Source organism: Tenrec ecaudatus, chromosome 7 (genome assembly GCF_050624435.1).
Source record: "Tenrec ecaudatus isolate mTenEca1 chromosome 7, mTenEca1.hap1, whole genome shotgun sequence".
In the NCBI taxonomy this organism is placed as follows: domain Eukaryota; kingdom Metazoa; phylum Chordata; class Mammalia; order Afrosoricida; family Tenrecidae; genus Tenrec; species Tenrec ecaudatus.
In genome coordinates this window covers 5,648,472-5,668,596 of record NC_134536.1, presented here as the reverse complement: position 1 = coordinate 5,668,596, position 20,125 = coordinate 5,648,472, and the positions used below count along the sequence as shown (strand labels likewise).

Genomic DNA, 20,125 nt, shown 5'->3' with positions numbered 1-20,125 from the left:
TGCTCTTGTTAGCTGCTGTTGGTACTGCAGCAGACCCTTATGAAATGTTGCCTGGTCCTGCATCATTTTCATGCATTTTGGTGTGTTCAAACTTAGTGTTGAGGCTGGTGTATCAGTCTAGCTTGCCAAGGTTTCCTCTGGTTTCCCATGGCCCACTACAGCCAAACACGGTGTCTTTTTTCTAGTAATTGGTCTTCCCAGGGGGTGTGTCAAAGTAAACAAGATGAATGTTTGCCACCCTTGCTTCTAAGGAGTTTACATGTTTTCTTTCTTCTAAGATGGATTTGTTAGTTCTTCTGAAAGTCCGTGGCTTCAGAGAGCAACACTTGAGCCATAAGATGACGTTATCTAGGAGTAAATCTAGGAACACATGCACACACCCTAAAGGTGTAACAGAAATGCCTTTTACGGATATCTCCAGATGGACACAGGACCTTAGGTGCCACTGACAGAAGAAGGGTCTAGTTGCATGGAAGTGAGTGAAACTCAACTCTACAAACCCAGGTGACACGTCAACCAGTGTCAGGTCAAGTGCTTGGCAAGGAGAGCGGTTCACAGCGGGAGGTCGTCCAGGGCTTACCTCTCTGTGGCTTTCTCTAGAAGCGCCTACATTGGAGCCCATGCTTATCCTCTGGTCTGAGACCAAGGCACCAACTGACCCCATGTCATATGGAGCCTCAACTTTCAACCAACTAGAGACATTGTTCATTCTTTTCACCTAATTGTCATGTAAGTTTGACATATCTTTTTTGTAATAGCCTTTGTGCCTTGTACTCAGCATTTCAAGCAAAACCTTTGACTTATCTAGACAATGGCAAATTGTAGTTGACCTTGAGTCTCAGTTCCTCCAATAACCTGACGTTGTGAAAGACACATCGAGTGTACTGGTGTCATCCTTATGCCAAGGAGCCCCCTTGGGTGCTCTCCACAAGGGTGCATTCACTAGTCTTTGCCAGCACACCTCACTTCAAATGTTTCCATTCATCTTCTTCTTTCCTGGCCCAACTGTCTTATACAAATGAGACTGCTGAAAAGACTATGGGTCAGGTCAGGTGCCCCTTAGTCATCAAAGTCGCTTCTTAGCCTTTTGGAACTTCAAAGGGGTCTTTTGCAGCACACGTCCCCAATGTCATTTAACTCCTTGACTGCTGTAGACACTGGTCATTAAGCCAAGTTGAGTGACATTACTGACATTAGTTTTGCTCCATTTGTTGTGATGTTGCTTATGAGGATTAAAAAAAAAACCCTTCTGGGACCCTTTCTATAAGAGTCAAATCATGAATTCTTTCCTCAGCCTAGAAAGATCGAATCGAGAGGAAAATAGAATACAATTCCATATCATTGTATTCACGAGTTCTGAAATACCAACCTGAGTATGAGGAGGCGATTTCTTGACTCTCTAAAGTGTCTCTGAACCTATTATTTTTATTTAAAAACTTACTGCTCTCAGGTGAATTATGAATCATTGTTGTTAGGCGTCTGTGAGTTGGTTCTGACTCATAGAGACCCCGTCTCCCACAGAACACAACTACCAGTGCTGGGCCGTGCTGAGGATCCTTGTGATGTTTGAGCCCATTGCTGCAGTCACTGTGCCAACCCATATCACATTGATGCCTTTTTTGCATGATGCCCTTTACCAAGGACTCGTCTCTCTTGATAACATGCCCAGAGTAAGTGACATGAAGTCTTGGGCTCCTGACTTCTAAGGAGCGTTCTAGCTGCACTCCTCCAATACAGACTTATTTGTTCTTCTGGCAGTCCATGGTACTGTCAGCATTCTTTGGTCTTCCTTATTCAGTGTCCAACCTTTACATGCATATGAGGTGATTGAAAATCATTGAAAACCATGGCTTGGGTCAGGTGCACCTTAGTTCTCAAAGTAACACCCTTGCTCTTCCACACTTTAAGGAGGTCTCGTGTGGCAGATTTATCTATGTAGCAGTCAAGCAATCAAGCTAAGCATGGCATTGAGTAAATAGCTTTCATAGTGACCCTGTACTGCGTTTCTAAGGCTGTATTTTATTTTTTAAAGATAAATGATCTTTTATTTTGGTTCTCTATGTTTATATAACCAATTGACTACCATGTGTATGTGTATGTTCTTTGCTTTTTCCACATAGCAGATTTTGGAGATTGTCCAGTAGTTGTTCAGAAAGTGTTTGCTTCTCCATTCTTGTTTATTCCTCCATAGTCTTCTGCTACATAGATGTCTCATAGGTTTTAAACCAGTCCCTTGGCTTTGCTGTTAGCTGCTGGTGAGTTGGCCCCAGTGAATGGTGACCATTTGTAGAGCAGAATGAAATTTTGCTTGCTCTTGGTTCTTCTTCAGGATCATCGTGTGGCCAGTGGGTACTTTGAGCACCTCCCAGTACTACACAGGACAATATTCTATTGTGATTCATAGGGTTTCCGTTGGCACCATTTTGGATTTAGATCACTAGGCCTTTCTTCTTAGTCTGGATACCTCATTCAAACTTGTCCACCCATTGTGAATGAGGGGGAGTGCAGAGTGGAGACCCAAAGCCCATCTGTAGGCAATTGGACAAAAAGGTCGCAGGGAGGAGACGGGCCAGTCAGGGTGCAGTGTAGCAAGTATGAGATACATTCCTCTAGTTATTAAATGTTTCCTCCCCCATACTCTCATGTTCCCAATTCTACCTTACAAATCCAGCTAGATCGGAGGATGTACACTGGTAGAGATAGAAACTGGAAACACAGGGAATCCATGACAGATGATCCCCTAAGGACCAGTGGTGAGAGTGGCGATACCGGGAGGGTGGAGGAAAGGTGGGGTAGAAAGTGGAAACCAATTACAAGGATCTACATCCTCCCTGGGGGATGGACAAAAGAAAGGTGGGTGAAAGGAGATGTCAGACAGTATAAGACATAAATAATAATAATAATTAATAAATTATCAAGGTTTCATAAGGTAGTGGACAGGGAGGGGTAGAAAATAAGGAGCTGATACCAAGGGCTCAAGTAGAAAGCAAATGTTTTGAGAATGATGATGGCAACCAATGTACAAATGTGCTTGACACAATGGATGGATGGATGGATTGTGATAAGAGTTATACTAGCCCCCAATAAAATGATTTTTTAAAAACCCAACTTGTCTACCATGGGTGACCCTACTGATATTTGGAATCTCAGGAACAGGGATACCACTATTATGGCAACTTGAAAGTTATCACGCACATTTCATTCACAGGCAGGTAGAGCATTCCTTCAAAGTTTGTCTGCAAAAGTCCACTTCTTCTCCCATTCTAAGGGAGTTCCATTTAATACAGAATTCTAGGTAGCTGTGTTTTGTTTGTTTGTTGAGGCTGTAAATCTTTACAGGTGCAGGTACCCTCACCTTATCCCCACAGGTGGTCAGAGATTCTAATTGCAACATAAGTGAGCATATTTGGTCAGCATTGCTCACTTTAAGTCAAACTCGTTTTCAGGTTTCCCAGCTCAGACAGAAGTGGGCTTAAACGATGCATCCTGTGTGAGCCCCTCTTGCCTGTCTTTCCTGGTTGTTATCGACCAGCCCTGCCTGTTCTGCTAGCACACTTTAATTAACCATCTCTGCTCATGCACTTGGACTATGTCCTTGTAGCTGTCTGCTGACTTGTCTTAACCCCCTGGAGGGTCCAATGGAGAAAATGCATTGGGATCTGCTCTATTCTACCCAGTAGGGTCTCAGTGAGGTAGAATTGACAGGATGGCACCCAGTGACAACAGCCATATCCCAAGCTAAACTCCCAGCTGAAGCACTTCCTTTTCCGGCCAAAGGAAGAAGCTGTGGCAGCTTGGTGGGACAGACCTTCAGGTAGGGGCATTTCCTGAGACAGGACTGACAGAAAATGTCACTTTCACACCCTGTACTTAGACGCCCCCCTCCGTAGATTGAAGGCCAACAAGGAAGACAGTTGTCTTAGGAAGTGGCCTGGGCAAACTGAAATCTCCCTCAGAGAGAAGCAAACATTTATTTTGTTGAACCCCTGGGAGTTTCCAGGGAGGTTCTTACTGCTTCATGACCTGACTTGGCCGGCTGCTGCTGTTCGGTTGGGAGCAAACATTATCATGCCTGTTTTCTCAGGGAGGAAATGCAGTTAGAGAGGTTAAATGACTTGCTCAAGGCTAGTATGTGCTTTAGTGAGAACATGATATTATTCATAGTTGTCTGCTCTTTAAACCTTCACAGTCTTTGTGCCTTCTCTATAGGGCTGGTACTTTCTGCCCCAAAGGCCACGTCAGGGTGATTGAGAGTATATTGATAAGGTACTAGGGAGAAGACATAGTTTATATAAATAATGTTGATGTAACACATACGAAAGCTAATACATTTCGAACAGTGCTCTTCACTTCAGCTCTGAACATCTGGATTTTCCTCCAGGAACATAGAAAAATGTATTGAACACAAGTATTATTCTACTGAAAAGCAGGTTAATCTCATTAATTTACCAACTGTGTAATTTTTAAGACTACTGGGGATTTTTAAAAAATATTGGAGATGTCTGGAGACTGTAGTTATGGATGTCATTGTGACTGGTTCTTTTGGATTACTTTGGAGTGGCGTTACATCTTATGGATTTTCCATATTTCTTCTTTTTCACAGACTTGAGTTCTCCAAGATCTTTAAGATGATATACTTACAGTGGTTTGTAGACACATGGTGGTTACGGATCCCTCTATAATTTCTATCAGCTACTGTACAGCTATCCTAAATGATTGACATATCTACAAATGGTAGTTTGAAGGCAAATCAATGTCCATTTCCCCGCGGATCCTCTCCATACTCCCTGTAGAGAAATTCCTATGAATGCTGCTGCTAAGGTGCTTTAAACTTTAATGGCGTAGGTACAGCCCTTCAAACTTAAACATTATCTGTTCCGTCAGACAGTTTTTCTAAAATATTCCGTTGCCATTGAGAATTGGCTGAGGCATGTTTGTCAGCTTTCCTAAGGTCTTTCCATGGGTATAGTTGGGCACCTCTCGTACAGTTATCCAGGTTTGCAGACCGATTGCACCTAAGCTGATCTGCATGAGCTGCGGACCTATGGCAAGCCGACTTTCCATCAGCAGGACTCCTTCCACTCCCTCATTTCTGTGTTCTTGAAGAACTTTTAGAGACCAAGAGTTCAAATGAAATCAGAGAGTAGAATCAGAGAGTATCCATTTGAGAAGGCTGATGTGAACAAAGAAGCTCAGATTTTGGAGTTTTCACAAAAGAAAAAGCATGAGGGGACAGCGGAGAATTGGACTGAGACATATCTATAAGATGGTGTTAAGAAGTGGGTAAAGTGTAAGTTTCAGGATTATTGCATGTGTGATACTCATGGAAATTGCAGGTAGAGACTATTAAGTAGCAGAGAAACAATGGATGCTCACTATCTACTCTATATAGCCCATCCTCACTGTCCTGACTGCTCCACAACCTTACAGTTAGTCTGGGGCTACAACTTGTTCTTCTCAATGAAAGAGGTTGCCAGGCTTAGTACATAAAAACTTAGGACATGTAATTAAATTTCAATTTCATATTAATTGGCAACAGGTTTTTTCATATTTTAAAAATATCAATACCTCTCAATATTTGGGGCATAGTTATGTTAACATTTAAAATATATACATGTGATTTTCCAGGAATGGGACTTCAGAGTAGGTAGGTTCCTCCTCTCCTCTTTTCCCCTGCAGTAGAGGACTTTGAAATTGATGTCTGCTATAAAAGTAAAAGACCCTGGATCCCTGAGACACTAGCTGGAGGAGAGGCCCTGCAGGAGCACAGAACAAAAGGTCCGGAGATCACATCCAAGAAAACCCTGCATAGCAGTTCTACTGTTACACATGACGACACGGAGATGAATCAACTCAAGGGCGACCAACAAATTATTCTTTGGAAATCAAAGTTTTATTGGAACACAGACACACCAATTCATTGAGGAATCATATAAGTCCGTAATTATGTTGTAGTGGCAGAATTGAGCAAAGGAGACAGAGACGATTTATCCACTACGTGTAAAATACTTATCAACTGATTAATGCTATCCCACCAAGATAAAATGCATGGAAGTTAATTTTAACATCCACTGAGTGGCTAAATGGAATGTTTAGGAGAGTGTTGTTCTTGCTGTGAAGTGCCATCCAGTCAGTTCTCATCCACATCAACTATGTGCACAACACAAGGAGACATTGGCCCAGCGCGGTTCTCCCATTTCAAGTGCATTGTTGCAGCCCCTGTGTCCACTCATTGCGTTGGAAGTGCTTTATTGTCTGCTGACCTTCTACATCACCAAGCATGATGTCCTTTCCCAAGGATGGGTCTCTTCTGACAACATGTCCATAGTACTTGTAATGCAGTCTCACCATTGTCTTCTAAGCAGGATACATTCCTAAAGAGCATACTATTGCTTTTAAGGAGTACCTGGCTGTCCTATTTCCAAGACAGATTTGATTATTCTTCAGGAAATACAAATTATTTTCATTATTCATTGTAAGTACCATAATTCAAATGCATAAAATCTTCCTTAGTCTTTCCCGTTCACTGTCTAACTTTCACATGCATATGAGGAGTTTGGAAATACCATGGCTTGGCTGAGGCACACCCTCAATCTTCAAGGTAACATCCTCATTCTTCAACACTCTAAAGAGGCATGTACAACAGATTTTCCCAGTGCAATATGTTATTAGATTTCTTGACTACTGCTTCTATGAACATTGACTGTGGGTCCAAGCAAGATGGAATCCTTGGACACTTCAGTCTTTCTCCACGTATCAGAATGTTACCTATTGGTCCGATTGTGATGATTTTTGTTTTCTTTACACTAAGTTGTAATCCATAATGAAGATCACAGTCCTTCAGTATCATCAACAAGTGTTTCAAGTCCTTTATTTCAGCAAGCAAGATTGTATCCTCTGCATATCACAGGTTTTTAATAAGCCTTCCTCCAATCATGATGCCATCTTCTTCATGTGGTCCAGCTTCTCCGATTACTTACTCAGAATGCAGATTGAATAAATATGGTGAAAGGATACAATCCCAGCACAGATATTTCCTGATTTTAAACCACGCAATGTCCCCTTGTACTGTTTGTATGAGTGCCTCAATACAGGGTCGCCCTGAGGACAGTGAATTGTTCTGGAATTCCCACTTTCTGCGGGTTTACCAGGATCCCGAAAGTTGAGTGTGTTCAACTGATCAACAAGTATAAATAAAGGTTCCTTGTGGTGTTCTCTGCTTTCAATCAATATTCAGCTGACATCACCCTCAAGCCACATTCTCGTCGGAACCTAGCTTGCATTTCTGGCAGATCCCTGACATCGTTCTACTGCTGCAACTATGGTTCCATGACCTTCGACGCCTTTTTACTTGGGGTGACATTAGTGATTTGATAATTTATGCATTCTGTTGGTTCACCTTCCTGCGGACTGAATACAACTATGGATCTCTTCCAGTTGATTGGCCAGGTAGTTAGCTTCCAAGCTTCTTGCGTAAGGTGAGTACTCCCAGTGGTTCCTCCAGTGGTTAAAACCTTCAATTGGTATTCTGTCAGTTCCTGAGCCTTGTTTTTTTGTTAATGCCTTCAGTGGAGTTTGGGCTTCTTTGTTTCTGTATCATTGGTTTTTGTTTTGTTTTAATCATTTTATTAGGGGCTCCTACAACTCATCACAATCCATACATACATCAATTGTGTGAAGCATATTTGTACATTCATTGCCCTATCATTCTCAAAACATTTGCTCTCCACTTAAGCCCCAGGTAATTCTATGTATTAGTGAGCTAAAATGGACTAGTTTGGCTATTATGAATTTAAAAAGTGACATGGTTTGCTATGCTGGGAATGACAGGTTCAAGTGAAATCGCTTAGAATTCATGGTCTAAAAAAACATTTCAAGATCTATTATGAAGTACAATGCAGTCTGTAATAGGATAATATCTATCTGTATACAACTAAATCTAGGCAATACAACTATTATTCAAACTTCTGCACCAATCATTAAAGTGAATGATGAAGAAATTGAAAAATCTATTGTGTAGAGCACATTTGTACATTTATTTCCCTCGTCATTCTCAAAACATTTGCTCTCCACTTAAGCGCCTGGCATAAGATCCTCATTTTCCCCCTCCCTCCCCACTACCCCCTCCCTCATGAACCCTTGATAATTTATAAATTATTATTTTGTCGTATCTTTCCCTGTCTCCTTTCACCCACTTGTCTGTTGTCTGTCCACCAGGGATGAGGTTACATGTAGATCCTTGTACTCCGTTCCTCTTTTCCACCCCACCCTCCCTCCACCCTCCTGGAATCACCACTCTCACCACTGGCCCTGAAGGGGTCATCTGCCCTGGATTCCCTGTGTTTCCAGTTCCTATCTGTACCAGTATACATCCTCTGGTCTAGCCAGACTTGTAAGGTAGAATTGGAATCATGGGAGGAGGAAGCATTTAGGAACTAGAGGAAAGTTGTATGTTTCATCGTTGCTACATTACATCCTGTCTGGCTCATCTCCTCCCCACAACCCTTCCGTAAGAGGATGTCCAATGGCCTACAGATGGGCTCTGGGCCCCCACTCCATACGCCCCCTCATTCACAAGGATCACTGGTTCTTGCTTAAATGCGACCTCTTGAAATAGTTGGATGCCAGCCAGCCAGTTCTTGGTGCAGCAGCTCCGTGCATTTCTTCCATCATCTTTTGATGCTGCCTGCTTGCTCAGTAGTTTGCTAATGTTGCTGCTGGTTCTTTCCCATACGGATATTCTGCACAACAGAATGAAACACCTCATGGTCCTACACCATCCTTAGACTTGTTGCTATGCCTGAGCCCATTCTTGCAGCCACAGTGTCAATCCATGTACTTGAGGGCCTTTCTCTTTTTGCTGCCTCCGGCCTTTCCAAGCATGATGTCTTTTTTTTTTTTAATCATTTTATTGGGGGCTCTTACAACATTCCATACACCAATTGTATCCAGTATATTTGTACATATGTTGCCATAATCATTTCCAAAACATTTTCTTTCTCCTTGAGCCCTTGGTATCAGCTCCTCTTTTTTTCCCCTTCCTTCTCTACCCTCCCACCATCACAAATCCTTGATCAATTATCGGTTGTTTTTATTATTTCATATCTTACACTGTTCGTTGTCTCCCTTTACCCACAATTCTGATATCCATCCCCTTGGGGGGAAGCTATATATCCAACCTTATGATGGGTTCCCCCTTCCTCCCCCTCCCCATCCATCTCCCCACCCTCATGATATTGCTACTCCCACTACTATTTCTGAGGGGTTTATCTGTCTTGAATTCCATGTGTCAACAGCTCTTATCTGTACCAATGTATGTTCTCCAGTCGAGTCAGATTTGTGAGGTAGAACTGGGCCATGGTAGGGGGGATGGAAAAAGCGCTCAGGAACCAGAGGAATGATGTGTGCTTCTTCTTTGCTATACTGCACCTAGGTTGAATCATCCCTTCCTTGTAACTCTTCTGTAGACAGATGGGCTTTGGGTCTCCAGTCCAACCCCCAAACCGCATTCACATTGATATAATTGTTTGTTTTGGATCTTTTGAACTTGATACCTGATCTCCTCAACACCTCATGAGCACACAGGCAGACGTGCTTTTTCCGTGTAGGCTTATTTGCTTCCCTGCAAATGGCTGTTTGTTTAACTGCAAACCTTTAAGACCCCAGATGCTATATCTTTTAATAGCCGGGCACCATATATACATGCCTAGAGCTATACCTCTATAAATATAAATTGCCTCCTATTTCTTTCCTCTTGTTTCCTTTCACCTTCCTCCTATCCCACTATAATTTGGCTCTCAATAATTCAGTTGGGTGAAACGTGAAGGGAGTGCAACAGGGCAGCAAGGGGAGCAAAGTAAACAAGTCCCCAAGGAATCCTGAAGATAGACTTCTGATCAGGGGACAAGACTTTGCACCTCATCAGACTTGATTGGAAAATATACATAAAGGTCAGCAGACAGACCTGGAACTATCTATTGGTTTTTGTTTTATTTTTCCTTTTCTTTCACCCTGTGTCTATTTATATGAGATTGGCAGGACAAACAAACCTAAGGAGAAAACAATGGGACCAGGTGGTTCTGAGGGGATATGGGAGAGGAGGGGGCAGGGCAGGGGAGTAGGAAAGCCAACAAACTCAAGGATAAGGAAACAACAAGAGATCTAAAATTGTGGTCAGGAAGGTATATAATGCCTGGTGAGGTTTAATCCAGTGCAGTGTATCCAAGAGGAATTTCTGAGAGCCAAATGATGTCCTTTAAGGATTGGTCTTTCCTGAAAATACGTCCACAGTGCATAAGATGAAGTCTCACCATCCTTACCTCTATGGAGCACCCTGGCCAGACTTTTTGCAAATTGACTTTGCATTCTTTCCTTCAGTTCTTTCAGCTTGAGATTATTTGAGTGTGCTTTTTCTTTTTGATTTTTGTAATTCCAGGTTTCTTCACATTTCATTAAAATACTTTACTTTGTCTTCTCGAGCTGCCTTTTGAAATTGTCTTTTCACCTCTTTTTCCTTCATCATATCTACACTTAGCTAAGTCTCTTCTGCTATCTATTGTGACCTTCTATTTCTTTTTTTGTCTTCTCGGTAACATTTTTCTTTTTATGAATATATGCTTCATGTCATCCTGCAGCTCATCAAGTCTTTTGTCATTAGTGTTCAGTAATTCAGATCTATTCTTGCAATTCTCTAAATTCAGGTTACATATATTCAAGATAATATTTAGGTTCTAATGGGCTGGTTTTAATTTTATTCAACTTCAATCTGAACTTACATGTGAGCAATTGGTGGTTTGTTCCACAGTTGTTCCCTGATCTCATTCGGGCTGCTAATATTTAGGAGACTAGATATTGAAATATCATTCTGAATATTTTTGGACCCCTTTTGATTTTTTATCTGCTTTTTTAATATACATTAAAATAAAACAATCAGAGAAACAAAACCTGTGACCATCAAGTTAATTGTCAGATTAGAACTGCACTACTGGGATTCAGGGGTTCCAGTTTTGATGAACGCTGACTGCGTTGTAGTAGCTGGTGGATTTCACCCTCTGACCTTCTGGTGAGAAAATGAGAGGTTGGGCACTGTGCCATCAGGGCTCCTGGCATGCATACGTACGTCTCCCCACGTGAAATGATACAAGAGGGCTTTTTAAAAACTTGTGGAAAATCCCATTTTATTTTAATTCCATCTATCCACAAACTTTTTGGAACCACGTTGTATATCTGCATCTTATCACATCTCACTCTCCGCTGATACCACTCTCAGTGCCAGTAATATTATTTGTATTATAATTTTCAGTGGTTATTTTGAATTCCTTTTTAAAGATACTCTATACTTAATAATTTTTCTCTATTTTAAAATGTGCTATGATAATTATTATTATACCCACATCTCTGTGAACTTACCAATTACCTCATTAATATAGATTCTTGGAAGCATAATTGCTGGATCAAAGGGTATTAACATTATTAATGTTGATAACTATTACCAAACTTCTCTCTACAAAGATTGAACTCAATATTCCAACCATCTAGTAGAATAATAGTGTATTTTTCTGCTCTTTCTAACAATTAATATTATCGATCTAATTTTCACAATTAGTTAAAAGAAAAGGGTATGTTTGTGTGGGTTTATATGTATTAGAAATAGGGATGTATTTCTATCACTTCATATGCCTTGCTGACATATTAAAATATTTTACTCTTTATGATAAATGTAAAATTATTTGGTCATCTTCCTTAAAAATGCATTGATTTGTTTATAATTATCTTGCCTAATTAAAATATATAACAACCGTATATAGTGTATATATAGTTATAGATTATATATAGATTATAGGTACACATTTCATCTCTGGAATATTTCATATTCTCCTAGTAGAAAAAATATATACATCTTTATTTCCTTACGTCTTTACTTATGACCTTCAAGAGAGCTTCGTTATTACTTTATTTCGTGATGAAGGAACCATATCTTCTTCTTTTTGCCAGCAGTCTCCGTTTCCGGGTTCCCTTGCAGATATGCATGATCACACACTAAGTGCTAGCAAGAGAACAGCATTTCCAGCCCTTGCTTGTAAAACCTTTCCATCATCACCTTAGCTGACTTCCTCCGTCTCACCTGAATGTCTCCCACTGACCAAGGACTGCTTTCTTGAGCCTTATGTGATGAAGAAAAAAGGTGTTACTGTTTTTAGACAGTAAAGTTTTCTTTGTTTATGTGGGGAAGCAAATCAGAGAGGAGTCCCCTAACACAGAAACTCAGACATTGGTACAAGGAATTGGGGTGGCCCCATAAGAAAAACCAACACCTAAATGTTAACTATTTAAATTCTTGCCCCAATCTTGAATGCCAATGATGGAGAAACTGAACATTTATACAAACTTCTACAGCTTGATATTGATCAAACATGTAATCACAATGCATTGTGAATTATTGGTGATTGGAATGCAAAAGTTGTTGGGAACAAGGATCAATATTTGGAAAATATGATTGGTGTTAAAAAACGAAGCTGGAGATTGCATGATAGAATTTTGTTTTATCAACAACTAAGTCAGTGTAGATATACTACTTTTCAACAACTTTAATAATGACTAGATATGAGGACCTCACCAGATGGTATACTCAGGAATCATATCAGTTGCATTTTTGGAAAGAGAGAATGAAGAAGCTCAATATCATTACTCAGATAAAGGCCAGGGCTCAACTTTAGAACAGACCATTAATGCTCATGTGGAAGTTGAAGATGAAGTTAAAAAACTTTTAAACAAATCTATGAGAGCCAAAGCACAGCCTTAAGAATGAAAAATGAATACTTACCTGGCAGAGGAGATACTGTGATCACGAAGGTGGTTTTCTCAGGGCGAGGCTTATCCATTGCACTCCGGATGTGCTGACCCCTGCGATTTCCCCAAATGTGGGAAACTCGACTGCATAATTGGTGGTAGTGGGGGGCTGCGTTTGCGCTCTCCCCTTAAAAAAAGAAAGTTAAAAAAAATGAAAAATGAGCAAAAAACCGAAGCCCACTGTCAGAGAGTCAATTTTAGGTCATCCCTCCTCTGCGAGCCTATTAGGATTTCCAAGACTTTGCCTCAGAGTGGCTAATGAGTTTGCAGTGATGACCTTGAGTTTAGCAGCACAGTGCTTATCTGACATCATCACCAGAGCTCCTTACCTTGACACACACCCCACCTGAATTTAGAGACCACGTCAATAAGAGATTTGTTGTATTGAACACTAATGATTGTAGACCACACTAGTTGTGAGATGACATCAAGTGCATCATATTTGAAGAAAGCAAAAGATCATTAAAACAGGAAAGAAAGAAAAGACCAAAACAGACATCAGAAGAGACGCAGAAACATGTTTCTTGAATACGGAGTAACTAATGCAAATGGAAGAGATGATGAAGTAAAAGCTGAACAGAATATTTCAATGGATGTCTGAAGAAGACAGAGTAAACTTCCGACCTTCCCATTAATACCCCAATGCTTAACCCACTGTGTGTGCAGTGCTCCTTTCCATGAGAGCAGCCGTCAGTGAGCTGGATGGATTTGTAGTGGCTGGAATCACAGGCTCACACATTACAATGTATGTGAGGATGCCATAGGACTAAGCAGGATTTCGTTCTGTCACACATGAGGCACTTAGAAGTTGGAATTAACTCTACATCACTTAAAAACAACAGCAAATATGACAATGACTTTTTATTACTGGGCATCAGGGCTGTGAGTTGACATATACACAGGGTGAAAAAGCCTGAGAAATGTTGGTCTTCAATTTAAAAATCCTTTCCTAAATGCCAGCTCTGATAATTTGGGATGCTGTTCACGACCTACACGACACTGTGGTTCTAGAAACATGGTTGGAAAAGTTCAAAATAATAGTGCATGCTGGTGACTCTTGGTTCCTTCAGCAGGCTATTATAAGAAAGAGATGCTCTAGGATAACAATCAACCAGTTTCCAAACAGAAAAATGTGACTGGAGAAAGGTTAGCCTTCAGCATATCCTATAGTTTGCAAAATTCATCTGCTTCTTGACCTCAGATAACGAGAAATATGCTAAGAAAGTTCTAAGGTGCAAAGGCCCAGTTAGAATTCTTAATAGAACAAGCTAACTTGGGCCTGAACCCTATTGCACATATGGCTTTTCCAATTTAGGTTTCAGAGCTGCCGGGTGGCCGCAATTATGCTGAGAGTGAGAGAGAGACAGAGAAGCATACTGGGACAAAGACGCAAAGAAATAAATCAAGACTGAGAATTATAGCAGTAGAAAATAATTTTGGATACGGCTATTGACCCACCACTTTTCTGTCAGTTTGTCATACTGTGGAAGTTTGTATGTGTCTGTGATCCTGGAAGCTATGTTTCAGTTACCAGCTGGGTTGCCCAAAGTGAACAGATTTCAGCAGAGCTTCCTGACTCAGAGGAGACTACAAAGAAGGAATAGGCTGTCCATTTCAGAGAATTTAGCCACTGGAAACCTATGGATAACATAGAAACATTGTCAGACACTGAAAATCTCAAAAGCAGACGCAGTAGTTACCAGAGATAGTGCCGGAAGATGAACCCGTCTGGTCAGAAGGTACTTTAAAAATGAAGGAAGATTAGCTACCTTCTCAAAACAGAGTCAACTCTAACGATATAGATGGAGTCAATCTTGTGGGAGAAAAGCCTTCAGGACCTTCATTAATAATGGGGTATGACTCAAAATGAGAGAAAGCATTTGCAATCCTCAATCATTGGAACTACTTCTTACATATGAAGTATGAATCCAGGAAACTTGGAAGTTATCATAATGAAACAGAATGCATTAAATTGTAATTCTAGGTATTGGCGAGCTAAAATGGACCAGTATTGGCTATTTTTAATTAAAAAATCACTAGGTTTACTTTGCTGGGAATGACAGATTCAAGAGGAATTCATGGTCAAAAAAGAACATTTCAAGATCTATCATGAAGTACAATGCAGTCTATAATAGTATAATATCTATCGGTATACAACTAAATCCAGGCAATACAACGATTACTTACACGTCTGCACCAATCGATAAAGCTAATGTTGAAGAAACTGAAAAATTCTATCAACAACTTCATTGGAAATTGATCAAATATGCAAGCAAGATGCAGTGAAAATTATGGTTGATTCGAATGCAAAAGTTGGAAGCAAAGAGGGAGGCATCATAGTTGGAATCTATGGACTTGGTGATAGAAAAGAAGCCGAAGAGCACATGGTAGAATTTTGTAAAGCCAATGATTTGTTCATACCAAGTACCTTTTTTTGCCCCTAAAACATCAAAGGCAACTATATACATGAACTTCTTCAGGTAGAATCCACCTAAATCAAATTGACTGCATCTGTGGGAAGAAATGCTGAAGAAGCTCAATATCAGCCTCTAAAACCAGGCCAGTGGCTGGCTCTGGAACACTCCCTCAATTGCTCGTATGCAAGTTCAGGTCGAAGCTAATACAATTGAAACGACTTCACAAGAGCCCAAATAAGACCACTATCCCATCTGAATTTTGAGACTATCTCAAGCATGGAGTTGATGCACTGAACACTGAGTACAGCAGACCTGATGAGGACCTCTAGAGCATCACACATAAAGACAGCAAAAGGTCATTAAAAAGACAAGGAAGAAAGACCAAAATTTATGTCAGCGAAAACAAACAACCGCGGAAACTGGCCATACTTACTCCATCCACATGCTGAGAAAATCATCAGAGAAGGTGGATTATATGAAGAAGACCTTGGCATACAAATTGGAGGAAGGCTCATTAACCACCTGTGATATGCTGATGACGGGACTCTGCTGAAAGTGAGGACGACTTGAAACACTTGCTGATTAAGATAAAATAGTGTGGATTATACAACTCAATGTGAAGCAAACCAAAATAGGTAACATCATGATAAATGGAGAAAAGTTTAAAGTTGTCAAGGATTTCATCTTATTGGATCCACAATTAGTGTTCTTGGAAGCAGTAGTCAAGAGATCACAAAATGTACTGCCTTAGGTCACTCTGCTGCACAAGACCTCTTTAGAGTGTTGACACACATGAATGTTCCTTTAAATGCTAAGATGCACCTGACCCAAGTCACAGTATTTTCCATAGTCTAATTTTCATACAAAACTTGGACACTGGATACAGCTTTCGAAGAACTGATGCGTTTGAATTATGGTTTTGGCAAAGACTATAGAAAAAGTACCATGGACTTCCAAAAGAACAAATAGACTGTCTGGCAGGGAGCTCAGGCAGAATGCTCTTAAAATCAAGGATGGCAAGATTTCACCTCTTGCACTTTGTGTCAGGAGACACCAGTCCTTGCAGAAGGACCTCATGCTTGGGAAAGTAGAGGGACAGTGAAAGGGAGGAAGACCTCTAACAGGACTGATTTACCCAGTGATACAACAATGGGTTCAAGCATAAAAATAGTTTTGAGGATGACACATAGCTAGACTGTGTTCAGTTCTGTTGTACTTAGGGTCACGATGAGTCAGAACTGACTGGACAGCAACATGGCTATTGACATACAAATCAGATGGAAATAGATAAGATCAGTAGGTTTGGGGGAGAATTGAATTGCTAAAGACTTTTGCGACCTGAAAAAGAAAAACAAAGCACAACCCCTCAAAACTGAATAAGAATTTTTAAGTTAATTCCTTACATAAACATTTGGATCCCCATATTTGCAAAGCTAGAAGCAAATTATGAAAGCATTATAGTTCCCAAATGTATCATAGTCCCCAACATCAAATTTTGATGTGACCCGAAAGGACAGACATCCTTTGGTCAGAGTGTGGGAATGTGGAGGACAAGAGACAGGATTTTTTCCAGAGAGCTGGACTAGGTTCTAATCCAGGGATCTTCCTCATTACCATAGAACAGAGTATTCTTGGCAGGGAATGCTGTATCTCTAACTCCCCCATTTCTAAGTGGAACCCTTGTTGTGTGAGCAGATTCACATCTGAGCTGATGACGAAGATTACACGTCACCCAGATACCTCCTCGATTCAACTTTTGGTTTCTTCAACACTAGGAAGAACTTTGAATTCTCTGTGGGGAGAGGGACTATCTTTTATGATGAAAAAGAAAAGTAAAATGGTTATTTGCTGATAAGACCTGCAAATGATAGGAACAAAAACCATACATGAAGAAAGTCAAAGGTCATTACAAAGATAGAACGTGAAGAAAAGACCAACATGGCCACGAGTGGCCCTGGAATTGCGATTGAGCCAATGGAATGGGAGTGGAAATGGTGTATGCCGTTTCCTGTAAAGCCCCAAATATCTCCCAGGAGTCATCAGCCATTTGCTCTCTTCCTCATCCGGAGTCTTTGAACCTGGAAATGGAGAGGTAAAGAGTAGAGGAGGCTGGTGTCCAGAGTGACCTTGTGGAAGGCAGGACCATCTGATGCGCTGGTCTCAGACCAGAGGAAGAAAGTTCCTTTGGGGTTCACACAGTCCATTGGGGGTTTTGATAATTTTAGAACCAAATATTAGTTATGCCAATACATTTCTTTCTTTTTTCCATTGTTATTAATTTTGGTCTTCACTTTTAGGGAAGTTGCCATTGTGAACCATTCAGTAGCCTAGTTTGAACAGAGGCATGCATTCATTCACTTGCCATCTGTTACCTAGTTTTAATTAAATTAGGATATGATAAGATTTGCAAAAGGCAGAATCTGTGTGAGGTGAGACTGTCAGAGAAGGAACTGGCATATGTATATTCCCCACAAATTGTGAGAGGAAATGTATGGATGGATTGTGATAAGAGGTGTATGAGCCCCAATAAAATGATTTTTTTTTAAGTTGGAAAACATTGGAGTCTGGGTAGTACAAAGTCATCCCATGGGGCTGCAGCTTTCACGGGCTCCCCTGCGCATTGTTAGCAAAGGAGGCTCTTAAATCTACTATTGAAGACCATGGGCTATAATTACTAATCACTGCCACAAACTTGGCCCAACTCATAGCAATCCCATGAGGAAGATCTCCCCTGTGAGTTTCCGAGATTGTACTGTAACTCTTTAAAGGGGAGGGAGCCATGTCTTTCTCCTGAGGAGCAAGTGAGGGTTTCAAACTGCTGACCTTGTGGTTAGTAGCCCAATTTGTAACCCGTTATGCCACCAGGACTCCTTGAAGGGTCACTTCAGCTGAGATCATCTACAAACAAGTATATATCCAACACAGCCACTGTGCCAGCAGGGCTCCTCAGGAACTAAGTATTGGTCATAATTTCCACAGAACATTTTAAATGCTACCAAAGAATAGGTTTTATAAGTAGAAACCATGAAATCGATGCCACGAGTGAGCAATAAGTAGAGGAAGGAAAACAAGTGTGTGACCTGCCCTTAGTGTTTGCCTGAGAGCTGAGAAGGCACGATTTAACCATCGGTCATTCACTTAGGAATAGCCCTGGGTTTCATTCCTGTCCTGTCAGACTGTGAAGACCAGCCACCTGTACTAAAGCTGCTGATGTGCCCTGTACGTATAGTTTTATTACCTGTTGGAGAAGCTACACAATATTGGCAGTCTTAAATAATGAGCACTTTGTGTTTCCTCATGTCAGCAAATTTCTTAGATTGATGCCCTTTGTTTGATTGATGGGATTATACTGACCTTTTTCTATTTTTTAAGGGTGCTAATTTCTCTAGATGCTGGTAAAAAAAATATCTGGAGGGTGTGTGTGCATGCGTGTGTGTCAGAAGGCTATGGCAAGTTTCTGGAACACACACACTTATACGTGTATATGTGGGAGAATAAAATAGTTTGTGGAAAGTTTGCATGATCTTTTTTCTTCCATTTTTCTATGACTTGTTTGAATCCCTTTGTGTATCTTTGCATATAGATGAGAATGAAGCAAAAAGTATTACTACTAGGAGTAGCTAATTAATACATGCACAAATTTATCCCAGGCAAAAATTGCTTAAATATATTTCTATGATCCGCAGATAGGTGCAGACAGGTTCATTAGTAATATATGTCTTTTAGTCTCATTTAGGTGCCTTCAAAAAAGATCCAATCATATTACAGGTTTTCTGTAGGGGCCCTCGTGGGCCATGTGAAGTCAAGGCAGAGAGGTCAGCTCAGGAGGTTATAGCATCATTTGGTGATGCAAATACTTTGTGGTTAAAAATAGGAAAAAGACTGTGAAGGCTGCACCTTTTCATCATACTTTTTCAGTGTAAGTGCTGAGCAACTAATCTGAGAAGCTGGATATATGAAGAAGAATGTGGCACTGGGATTGGAGGAAGACCTCTTAACAGGCTTCAACACTCAGATGACACAGCTTTGCTTTCCTGAAAAGAAAAGATGTGACACATGTACTGATGATGGTCAAAGACTACGACAGCCTTCAACATAGATTACAACTCATCAGACCAAAAAACATAGATTTCAACTCAATGTAAACAAAAATCCTCACAGCTGGACCAACAAACAATGTCATGAAAAATAAAAATGAGACTGAATGTGTGTCAAAGATCTCCTTTCACTTGGACTCACAACCACAGCTCATGAAAGCAGCAGTCAGGAAGCTAACAAAGCAGTGCATTGGTCAGTCAGCTGCAAACCTCTTTACAGTGTTAAAGGGCAAAGCTGTCCCTTTGAGGACTAAAGTGCGCCTGACTTACACCATGGTGTTTTTAATGGTCTCATGTGCACACGAGCGCTGAACAATGACCAGAGAAGAGTGAATACATTTGAATTATAGTGTTGGTGAAATTTTTCCAAAGCACCATGGAAGAACTACGACCAGAGTGCTCCTTCAAAGGGAGGATGATGAGATTTCATTCCACATTCTTAGGACATCTTATCATGAGGGCCCAGTCCCTGGAGAAGGACATCATGCTTGGTAACTCAGAGTCAGTGGAACAGAGGAAGATCAAGGGGATGGATGGACACAGTGGCTGCACCAATGAGCCCACCCTTAACTATGATTGTGGAGATGGCACAAATAATGGGTGGTGTTTCTGTCACACAACTTGACAGACTTCCCAACGACAGCAACATTGACTGAACAGTTATTAGTTTAAGTCCACTTAGTTGCACTGTGAGAAATGGTTTGGTGACCTGCTTCCCTCAAGTCCACTGTCCCGTTAATTCTCTGACACTCACAACTACTC

The 20,125-nt window shown here is 40.8% G+C and overlaps 1 protein-coding gene and 1 non-coding gene across 2 annotated transcripts in view; both read left to right on the top strand.

Moving 5' to 3' along the window:
- PACRG (parkin coregulated) overlaps positions 1–20,125 on the top strand; it is a 555,979-nt gene that overhangs the window by 47,339 nt on the left and 488,515 nt on the right. The gene's annotated exons all lie outside the window — the stretch shown is intronic.
- Positions 12,816–12,979, top strand: LOC142454153 (U1 spliceosomal RNA). The gene has a single exon (XR_012785673.1). It is a non-coding gene; the product is annotated as a U1 spliceosomal RNA (small nuclear RNA).